The 12,074-nt window shown below is 42.1% G+C and overlaps 1 long non-coding RNA gene across 1 annotated transcript; it reads left to right on the forward strand.

Annotated features, from left to right (window-relative positions):
- The first annotated feature begins 275 nt into the window (after positions 1–275).
- LOC127536606 (uncharacterized) lies at positions 276–1,575 on the forward strand. The gene is made up of 4 exons (XR_007945698.1): positions 276–394; positions 471–617; positions 1,089–1,198; positions 1,330–1,575. It is a non-coding gene; the product is annotated as an uncharacterized LOC127536606 (long non-coding RNA).
- The last annotated feature ends 10,499 nt before the right edge of the window (positions 1,576–12,074 follow it).

Here is a 12,074-nt window from a genome sequence, read left to right on the forward strand (position 1 = left end):
TTAGAGACATGGTTTATTTAAATCCAGCATATATGCTGCGTGTTTTTACTTTTTTTTTACAAGTTTGCAGCTTTTGCACAGACAATTTAGTTGAGCACAAGCTACAGGCTTCAGGAAACACATCAGATTGCAGCTGGCGTATGTTGGATAGCTCATATTTGCAGTTGTATTTTAAAAATCCGATTTCATTCACTTCAGAGTTAATGTGTTTAAAACTATTTTTTTTATTCATTGTAGACAAGTGAAGTTTGATTTACCTTATCTTGTGTTTCATCAGCCTCCACCCTGAAATTGTATAAGTGTTTAATGAGTAACTCTGGAACCTGCAGCGACACTGTAGAATGTCCTCAACAGGATCAACAGTGTGGTGCGATGAGAGTCGTGTCATATGCAGGTATGTTAGTTGGTACTTCCCTGGTTTTGTTATTTCTTGGCACTGGCTCAGTTTACAGCTGCCACTCTTTTTGCAGGAGGTTCAAAACTCGCTGATCTTACCTCAAAAGGCTGTGTGCTGCCTGCAGAGTGTGTCAAAGGATCAGTGAACTTTGGAATTGCAAAGACTGAATTTACCAGCAGGTGCTGCACCACCGATCTCTGCAACACTCAAGCTGCCCCGGGTAACTTACCTCATGTCTGTTGATATATGTGCATCCATGCAGCACTGTTGGATGTTTTTTTTTCATAACTGGCACTTTGTTGCATGACAAAAAACTATACAAACCTTATGACTGCCTTCAGAGTAAGTACTAGGTAAAATTGTCATGTTTTGTATGTTGAAACTACCATAATTAAGAGTGTGGTTTGATTGACTGTACAGAGCAAAATATTGTCAGAGAAACAAGACCAGTCAGGATCCTCTTTGACAGAGGATCTGAAGGGTGTGGCAACCCAAACTGTAAACTCAGCTTCTCATAGTCACACACTGTAAATATAACAAACATTTCCTGCATTGGAAATCTAAATTTTATTTGATAACAGTGAATCTACAAACAAACGATGACAGAAGTCTTTGCATTTATATGCCATTTTTATATGCTTGGTTAGTAGCTCCCTTTTCTTCTCCAAATATTAAACATTCTGTTTCACAGATGTCGGCCAATCCTCCCAAAATGGAAAGAAATGCTTCTACTGTGATGGACAATCGTGCACTGCAACTCTGAACTGTGTGGGGACGAGGACCACTGCATCTCAGCAACAGGTAACAGCCCTACAGCTTGTAGTGTCTACGATGTGATCCACATATTTCCTCCTCTCAGAGGAATGTTTAGTGACTCTAGCACATTATCACAGGTTGAAGCTGGAACACTAACATTATTATCATTCTGACAGTGGATACAGGAGGGAAAGGCCGTGACAGTGAAGGGCTGTGCTTCCAAGACGTATGTTCAAGTGTCCAATATGCTCAGACAATGGGAGGCCTTGGAAAGGACATCAGCTGCTGCCAGGGCGACTTCTGCAACAGTGCCACCAGTACAACTGCTGGCATTCTGCTGTTGGTGGCACCGGTGGTCTCTGTGGTCTTGTTTTCTTAGCTTTGCTTCTCATCTGTGCACAACCTCATAGTGCTTAAACCGGCTTTGTACTGTTTCAGACATGTGAGAAAATAGAATTTAGAAAGCAAAAAACAGAATGGTGTTTTCCTGTCTCCTGCAACATGCAGTTTCTAATTGGCTCACTTTTTTCATTTTTGACATAGTTTTACGTTGTCTATACATCTAACAGCAACTGTCTTGCATAGAATTGTGAATAACAGTGCTGTTTGCATTTCTGTTTGGTTTTGTTTAATAGTTAAAGCAAGGGAAAAGTAGAAGATATACTGATGCAAATTTCTGGTTGTGAGTGCTGTTAATGACCGATACCTTTTGTATCTAGAAATTGGAAACAATGCTTTGATGTTATTGATTTAAAGGAAAATAAAGTTCTGCTGAATCAGATTCTGTGTTTTTTTTTTTTTTGTAAAGTATACAAAGTATACTGTTATACATATTAAGGGAGATTATTTCATTGTTAAGAATTTGGTTTGTTCTTTGTAGAAGCACACACATACTTTACAACTTCAACTGAATGTGTTACATGTGAGGCAGTGCTCAATAAAGACGTCAAACTACAGTGGCATCTCCTCACGTTTCTGACCAAACACATTGCAGTGGAACAGCACAACAACCATCTCAACTCTGGATAGTGATAAGATCCCAAAATCCCGATAACAAATACAAACATTTTGGCTTTAGATTGTGACACCTGGAGTGGATGTGTCTTTCTCTTTTACAAATGAAGTACAAAGGCTCAAAATTCAGGAGAAAGTGGCTCAACTTAAAAAGATCTAAATTATGTATGTCAGTGACAGAAACTAAAACACACAAAGAACTGTCAGATTTTAGACTTTCCGAAGCTCTATGAACTCATGTGTGACCTGTGATTACATGAGAAAAAAATGAACAAACCTTAAATTATTAAATTATTTATCCAAAAGACGCAGGCAGTCTGCTGACGTACCGTTTTTTCCGGCCTCGGAGGTTCCTCCCTCTGTTCACGGAATCTCCTGATAATTTTTGATGATTTTTCAAAAGTAAGACAAGGTTTAACAAGATAACATGGTCATCAATATCCCCCGCCACACGTGATGTCTATGAGTCTATATCCAAAATAGTGATAAAGGGCCATAACTCTGTTAAATATTATCGCACAGGTCTCATTTTCCAACTTCATCAAGGTGTCCCATGGTGTGAAGCTACACACTAAATTGTTAGCTGTAAACTAAACATTCACTCACATTGTGTGGCATCTCCTGGGGCTAAGCCCCCTGTCCTGAAACTAGTGCCGCCCCTGCAGCAGTTTACAGCTTGTCAGCTGCAGTCGCGTTCTGTCGCTAATTACGGGCTAACCGTGAATGCTAACTCAAAAGTAACCGGATGGTGAGTGGCAGGATGAGTCACGGAAGAGGTCGGTATGTTTAATGTTGCTGTAGAGTGAAAAATGACCGAGAAACGGCAGTTTTAAAATCGCTGTGTGTGAAGCAGCACAAGGTATAAATTTGCATTGAGCCTATGGAGGGCGATTCAGGTTCCCACGTCAATTAAGGGCTGGCGCGTGATGTAACAATGTGCCAGGTGAACAATGTCGGACTCGTATGAATGTAGAGAGTCTTTACTATAGTCTGTGAAAGGATTGTCCTTGTAGTAAGTACCGTTTGGCAGGATGGCGATTTAAGTTAAAAAAAAAAAAGGACAGATTTGTCCCTCTCTACACTAGCACCAGAGGAGCACATGCAAGGGCGTAATTTGCACCGGGATACGGGGGTCATGACCCCGCAAAATCACGTTCAGCTAATGTAACCCCACAATATAATCACATTTTCCAATGTAATAAAAGCATTAATTATCTTGTTGATTTTTATATTAACCCTAGAACACTAACGTTAAAATAAGTAACACCATCACTAACGTTGGGTATATTTTACCCGATATAATCCTGGATAAAATACAGCTTTCATCAATTTATGTAAAAGTACAACACTGTATGCCAAATTGTAGTACTCTTCTTTAATTTCAAAACATGCAATATCACATAAATTAAAAAAAAAAGGTACCATGGCGGACCCTTTAAAAGACAGCAAATTATTGAAAAAACAGGTAATCCTGAATGATAAATTTCAGAACAAAAAAAAAAATGGAGCTGGAAACTTGCTCTTCGGTCCCACCCATTCCTGAGGAATGTGAGCTCTTGTGCTGGTGAAGGCACAGTCTTCTTGCATTATTGACAAATGTGGAGAGAGAGACAAAAATGGCATTTTTGGAGGGGAAAAAAATGACCAAATTTTTTTGACTATATGAATTTCCTTGGAATTACCATTTAAGTGATGTTATTCATAGCCATTATACTAATTAAGGATACATGCAAATTCTGGATAACTTTAACTTACCTTATGCCTTACATGCAGTTGGTACAGGCAGGGTAGTAATGGCGAGGACACACTGGTCGACGCAGACATGACACACCTGTGTCGTGTCTTGCTGTCCGAGCCTGTGGGACAGTCAGCACACCTCACTAAGGGACCTCCACTTTCTGCTGCCACTGGTCCAACCTCACCCGCAGGAGTGCCAGTGTAGGGATGTCGCACACGCTGCAGATGAGGATTTTGAGCTGACGTGACAGACTTGAAGTGGGGAGCCTCTGCTCTGCCCATGGCTTGATGAGTGCCATTGCCAAAGCCTGCATATACTGCCTCCTCTTCATTTGTGTGTCACCTCTCTTCATGGCATTCTCCTTGTGAATGATCCATGAGTTTATCACACCAGCATTCATCATGCCATATAGCACACACAGTGGCCACCTCTTGGTTTTTCTTCCACAGCCGTATTGAGCACACATCTGGTCGAGAGTATCAACACCTCCCTTCGTTTGGTTGTAAAATTCCTCACTTCAGGCTTGTGAGTGGGTCCAGTACTTGGTTGTGTGTGCATGGATGACAAGAGTAGGACAAGCTTCTTTTTTGAAGCGTCGTCACGGAAGAAGGACACCAAAGTTAGGTCTTTGGTGAAAAGAAAAGTACTGGAGTCTGGTATGCGATTTTCTTTATCTTTCATCACATGTGGGATCTCTTCTTTTGTTTGCTTTCATCGTCCCACAAGGGTCATGCACAGTTCTCCAGCAGGTCGATCGCCAGTGGCACATGTGAACCAATTTATCAGTGGTCACATCCTGTTTGTCTGGTGATATTGCTTGGTCAGCTGCTTGGTGAAATAATGGCCAAGACTTGAGTACACTGTGGTTGTGTCACCTGCTCCCGAGATATAAATGTAAATAAATAAATAGATATAAATTAACATTAGCTACATGTCACTCACTTGTTAGCATCCAGAGTAACCAAGCCTGTGACAGGATGACAGCTGTGGATGGAATGGGGCAGAGAATGTGGCGCCTGAATGTGGTTTCCCTTGAAAAGTGCAAAGAGCGCCTGATTTAAACACGCAAACACTAACGTCGGGTAAAATTCCACCCGTAAAATATGTTACTCTCTATCACTAAAGTCGGGTGAAAATCACCGAACGCATGCCTCTTGAAAAAAACATAGATGGAGGAGGGAAACAAACATACAATAATAACATCAGTGAGCAGCCTGAAGCTACCCAAGGACCCATGAAACTCAGACAATGGCAACACAATGAAAATCACATGACAAGATTGTGTGGGTGAAAATCACCCGACGTTAGTGTTCTAGGGTTAATATCATTTGCCACAAAACAGTAGCAAGTTTAATCATCTTAATGTAACCCCCCACACCCCACCGAATACTTGGTATCACCCGACCCGCGGCGCTCCTCTACGTAACATTCACTTTTCTCTAACCCTGTATATTTGGCATAGATGGAGACACCAGAGCCGTGACGAAATGAAAGAAGCGCGAAAAGGAAAAACAACAGTTCTTCATTGTTGGTCGACACCAACAACTAAAAAAAAAAAAGGAAATATCTCTTGACCAAAAAGAGGTAAAATAGCCTACCTGTCTTGTTAAGTTAGCTGATGATTTGTGACTGGAGTTGGTTTGAGCTTGTCCTGTGAGGTACAGCCAGAGAGTGTTGGGGATGTACTGTTTAGGACCAATGTCAGTTTTCACTGAATTGTAACTTAAAGGGCTGTTTGCTGACTTTGCTCCAATACACAGTGATGGATGGCGGCGTAGTTAAACTACATTTCTCGGGGGAACCGGGCAGGTCGTAACGTCGCTGTTTTCCCACATCAAATATCTTTTCAGTAGTGAAGCTATTTTACTGATCAAACAACGCAATAGCATACACAGAAGCTACATTTTTCCAGGCATTTCTAAATCCTGAAGGAACAGGAATGTCAGGGATGGGATCAGCAAGTTCTGATTCTAGCGGAAAGTTTGGGGGGGTGGGGTGGGGGGGGATGTGTGCGGCGGCGGCGCACACGTCTCTGTAAATGGCCCAATCGCTGGGCCGTTTACAATCGTCTTTAACAAGCTATCGTTAGCGTCGTTACCATCTCGTGGGAGTATCGGTGACAATAAAGTGTTCAAACTTGAAATGAAATCGGTGGAAATCCGCGGATCCGCGGTAAATTCCCATCCCTGAAAAAAAAAGCGAAATTCCGCGAATTCACGGAAAAATCACATCCCTGATGTCTGCGTTGGTCTGAAGCGGTAACCATGGTGACAACAGACGCTCCTCCGTGTCCGTCCTGCTGCTGCAGCAGGGTGGCTGCAGAGCGTGCAGCCGGTGACAGAAGTAGAAGTACTTCATCTCGTGATTCTTGACAAAATTTGGGAAATACCTGAATGTATTTATTTCCTCAAATTGTTCTTTGACCTTACTGGTCATTTTTAACCGGGCTGATACCATTTTAACATTAACTAAGCATTTTTTTATACCAGGTTCAAGAATATGATTGCTGAACAGGCCATGAAAGAGAGGCAGGTGGACAGAGAAGGAGAAGCACAGTCGCAGATGAGGAGAGAGAGAGAGGAGGTCCCAGAGGAGGTGCAACAGTTGAGCAAAAGAGAGGAGGAGGAGGTGACACAGGAAGTCCAGGTAATGGAGGATCATCAGGTGACCAAAGAGAGGGAGAGAGAGCACAGGGAAAGGCAGCACAGGAGGCACAAATGACCAGGTAACATACCTTAGCCCTTGTACTGTGGTAGCTTTCTCTATACATGCTCCACGCCAGAATAGAGGTGCAAGCTGCACTCCAGTGTGCCACCCTGTATTGTGTGATGTATTGAGTGTTGCCATGAATTGTGAATCAGACATTTTCTGTTTGTACTTTAGTTGTGTCAATACAGTGATGCAATTGATTAATCTTTAAAGTTCTTGGTTTTTCTTTTCATAGATAGTTGACATAAACCCAAAATCAATTAAGTGGAAGCTGCTACGGTCTTGCTAGCTAGTACTTAAACACAATAGGAATTAATTGGTCATTGTTGCATAAATACATAAGTACACAGCTGCAACAACTTCAAGTAAATCACCAATTTATTTCTAATACAGACATACCAAATTACCACGACTCCTTTTACAAAAATAAACGATTCAATAAATACCAATCAACAGGCACAGAGTTTAACCCCCCCAATGGAAGACCCAAAGTTACGCCCTTGAGCACATGCTCTAATATGGGATTTTTTGCTCAACCTAGGGGTTTTTGGAGGCTCCTGTATGGAAAACCATAAATCCCACCGTCACGATATGTACATGCCTGAAAAGAAGAGAGTTGGGGCTTTTTATAAAGACTAAAATTAAGTCTGTAGGTGAAAGTATGGCGAAGCAGTAGCGTTTGGAAAACAGTGTATGACATGGTCATCAATATCCCCCGCCACATGTGATGTCTATGAGTCTATATCCAAAATAGTGATAAAGGGCCATAACTCTGTTAAATATTATCGCACCGGTCTTATTTTCGAACTCGGTCAAGGTGTCCATGGTGTGAAGCTACACACTAAATTTCGGAATCCTAGCTGTAATAGTTTCCGAGAAAAGCTGTCCCTTTCATCTCGGACGGACGGACGGACGGACGGACGGAGGCCAAACCAATATCCCTTTTTCCACTTCGTGGAGGCGGGGGATAAAAACAGGCTATATGCAGAATGTAGCTCACCAGATGCAATTTGTAATGAAGCTTACCTTGACAGTCTGTCCCACAGTGACCTCCTGTGAAAACAACAGAGGCTGATATTTACTTTTAAATAACTCAAATTCTTAGAAAACACCTTTAGGAGAGCCGAGTTTGTTGTAATAAACTGTAATTTCTGAGACACGAGAGCTCCTGACTGAAATATTTCACCGTTATGCACGTTTAGATTTAAATACATGCCTTTTCTCTGGTCGAGGCGGTGGTGTCAGCACATCAGTGTGTTTCCTGGGGAAAAAAATGTGCTGTTAATACATATTTTTAACTCTAAAGTCAAAGTAAGCTAATAAATCTTTCTAAAAATAGACAAGCATCATTTCATTTGATACTACAAATGTAATGACACATTTTAAATTGAAACAAGTTTGCTCTACCTTTTCTTGCACATGAACGCTCCAGACACTACAGCTAAGGTGATGATGATCAAGACTACAAGTGAGACTGGAACAGACACTGGAAGAGAACTTCTCAGCTGGTGCATCAGTGATCCTGGACATGAAGGAATGGAACAATTTAGGTCCATGCAAGTATAATTAAAAAAAAAACAGGCAACTGAGTGTTTGACATGCTAGATCAAGTGTGTGCTCTAACCTTTCACATTCAGCTTCACTGTGCCTGCTTGTTGTTTGTCACGCCAAAAGATGGCAGTACAGGTCAGATTTCTGACTCCGTCTCCTGAGGCAACCATGAAAGTAATGGTGGATTTGGTCTCCCAGATGCCTCACGATGTCAAGGTGTGTGAATCTCACTGCTGAGGTCTGGGACACTCCATGAGAAGATGAGAGGCTTTTAAGACACAACAAAGAGAATCATTTAAAATTAACTCGAAACTCAGAAATAGTCTGAGAGACGAGTCCTGTGTTGATAACAGATTTGCAGCTATGATGATAAGGTAGTGCCACTATGCAGAACACTGACAGAACCAAGGTCGAGAAAATCTTATTCCTTAGCAAATTCTAATCAACACATTTGTTTGGTGCACCGTAAATCATTGTAGAGTCTCCCCACTGACTTACACACATGGACAAAATTGTTGGTACCCCTCTGTTAATGAAAGAAAAACCCACAATGGTCACAGAAATCATTTGAATCTGACAAAAGTACCATTTTTTCACGACCAAAAGGCGCACTGTACCAAAAGGCGCAGTCTCAGTTATGTGTGCCATTACTGTATTTAACACACACATAAGGCGCACCTGATTATATGGCGAGGGTTTTATATACAATCCACGCCCACACTTCCCCCTTTAACGTTCTCATGGTGTCCTCTACTATGTCGGCCTTACAACAACACACACACAAGCATACAAGTGTGCGTATTTAAAAATAGAGCGGGAGCAAAACTGAGTTTGGTTGTGCTTTATTTAAGTATTGATTACAAAGTACTAACATTTTTTTAATCATCAATAGTCGCGGGCATGGTAAAACACACGGATTAAACAAGCACACAAGTGTGCGTATTTAAAAATAGAGCGGGAGCAAAACTGAGTTTGGTATTCACATTTTTTTTAACCGGTAATCGTCATCAATCAAACCCATGGAAGTCCTCATCCTCTGTTTCTGAATTGAACAGCTGCGCTAAACCTCCATCAAACATGCCAGGCTCACTTTCTTCACTGTCAGAGTCACTTTCCGTGCCGTGCGGAAATGATGCCGGCTTTTGCGAAAGCTCGAACAACAGTGCCAGCAGACACGTTAGCCCAAGCATCTACAATCCATTGGCAAATTGTGGTGTAACTCGCCCGGCGCTGCCTTCCACTCTTAGTGAAACTGTGGTCTTCATCGGTCATCCATCGCTCCCACGCCGCTCGCAGCCTTACTTTGAACGGCCGGTTCACACCGATGTCCAGCAGTTGGAGTTCCTTTGTCAGGCCTCCCGGAATGACAGCAAGCTCAGAGTTCATTTGCTTCACTTGTTTTTTCACATCGGCTGTGAGATGGGCACGCATAGAGTCACAGATCAACAGCGATGGTGATGCGTGGAAAAAACCACCTGGTCTACGTCCGCCTTACAACAACACACACAGGACGCACTGCACCATAGGGCGCGCCGCACAATTTGAAGAAAATCTAAGACTTTTATGTGCGCCTTATAGTCGTGAAAATACGGTAATAAAAATAAAAATTCTATGAAAATTCACCAATGAAAATCAGACATTTGTAAATGTACTGTCCACCACTGATGTTAATGTTATAGAAATCATGCATGGGTCTGATTTTTAAGTGTTCTCTGTGCCATTCACAGCTTTGAATTGGTGGTAAGTTGGTGTAAAAAAATAAAAATAAAATAAGGATAGTTTTGTGTGTGTGGCACAAAAAAAGCCGGAAAAAATAAATCGGCATCTGCACCCTCAGGGCGAAGCCCCTGATCTCCTAGAATCCTAGATCCGCCCCTGCCTGGAGTGGATGTGCATTTCTCTTTCACAAGTGAAGTTACAAAGGCTCAAAATTCTGGAGAAAGTGGCTCAACTTAAAAAGACCTAAATTAAAACCTTCCCCTTAGTACTGTGACGGCCTGCAACCTTGAAAATATTCCCTTTATGAACAGATGTGGTTTATTTTATACGGAATGACTCTAAAGCCACTGTAATCCAGCTTGAATCAAGCCAACTAAAACCCATAAAATCTGCCATAGACTTGGATGTTATGATCGACGATCAACTAATCCTCAAGGATCATGTGGCCTCTGTTCATCAATTGTGTCGATTTACCCTGTACAACATCAGGAAGATCAGACCATACCTGTCTGAAGGTGCAGCACAACTCCTGGTCCAGGCTCTTGTAATATCGCGCATCGACTACTGCAACTCCTTATTGTCAAACCTCTACAGATGATCCAGAATGCAGCAGCATGTCTGGTTTTCAACCAGCCAAAAACAGCACATCACCCCGCTGTTCAGATCCCTTCACTGGTTTCCAGTTGCTGACCACATAAAATTCACAACTCTGACACTTGCATTAAGAACTACAATGAAAAAAGCTCCCTCCTACCTGAATTCTGTCATTCAGGTTGTTACGATCCAACCCTTTAGCGGTTGGCTGGATGCAACAAAAAAAAACAGACGTTATTGGTTCAGGTGAAGGGATTTATTGCTTAGTGGTGAATGGAACATAAGTGATAATGCAACAGAAAACTGGTGAATGTTGCTAAATCAAAGAACGGAATATAACAAATGAAGGCTAATAGAGTTTCCAAATCATCTAAACCCAAAACAACTAAATTCTCTAGCCAAACATAAGAACATCAGCAACACCCACCACCAGTAACAAAAACTAACACAAAGAGTGCCAAAACAAACTAAACAAAACTGGTGTCTCACTCTTACACACAGACCACACAGGTCACAAACACTCAAACGGCTTATCCACTAAATTAGTGGTCAACAGGCTCCACACCAAAGTAGCAGCCGCCAACAGAAGTCCAAAGTGTCTGTAGAACTCACCAAGAGTGTCTACAGACCAAAGCATCTGTGCTCCCCACAAACCCAACCACATATACCTACAGACTGACACACATCAACATACAAACAAATGATCACATACAATGAGGCACCAGAGCAGACTGGTCAGTGATATCAACCAACCCAACTACTAACATGGTGGCAGATATATAGTCTGCAGGTGTGGTGCTGGCTGCATCTGATTGGATAGTGGTGGAGGGGAACTGGAGGGTGGCCCAGTCAGGAAGTACTGAAGGTGGGAAGAACAGGGCAGTGCAGGCCGTCATCTCCAGAACCATTAGGTGGAATGGCTGACAGCTGGTGTTCCAGAGAGACTCTGAAAAGACTCTGACAACAGCCACAGCTGAACCCACACATGCAATTACTCCACACAAAAAACCCCAGCAGAAAACCATCCAGAACCCAGGCGGCTCACAGATACCTGTGTCCATAACAATGTCTACGCTCCCTACCGCATAGCCAACTAAAAGTGCCTGATACAACCACCACAACAGGGCCGCTCGACAGCTAGACTCTTCTCCTCTGTGGTTCTCCTGTGGTGGAATGAGTTACCAAACTACGTTCAATCTGCAGAATCCCTCTCTGTCTTCAAGAAAAGACTAAAAACCAAGCTTTTCACCGAACACATTTGTACTTGGCAGAATGCAAAAAGAAATCCTATTATCTCCTGCACTGCCTGTAGGCGCCACGATCCTATTATCACACTTGAATCTGTTTTATGGCACTTAGGTTGTTTTGTCCTGACTAGATCCTTGCTTGTGATGTATCTACTCTCACATGTACGTCACTTTTGATCAAAGCGTCTCTTAAATGAAATTGTACAAATTGCAGAATTGTCGCTTTGAGAAACTTTGAAGTCACAAAAATGGTGACTTCATGATCTTTGTTGCCAGTTGAACAGAAAACCAGACAGTTGCACTGAACAATGAAATTCTTATGCTGCTAATCCTCTTTCACCAGATGCAA

Source organism: Acanthochromis polyacanthus, chromosome 12, assembly GCF_021347895.1.
Source record: "Acanthochromis polyacanthus isolate Apoly-LR-REF ecotype Palm Island chromosome 12, KAUST_Apoly_ChrSc, whole genome shotgun sequence".
In the NCBI taxonomy this organism is placed as follows: Eukaryota; Metazoa; Chordata; class Actinopteri; family Pomacentridae; genus Acanthochromis; species Acanthochromis polyacanthus.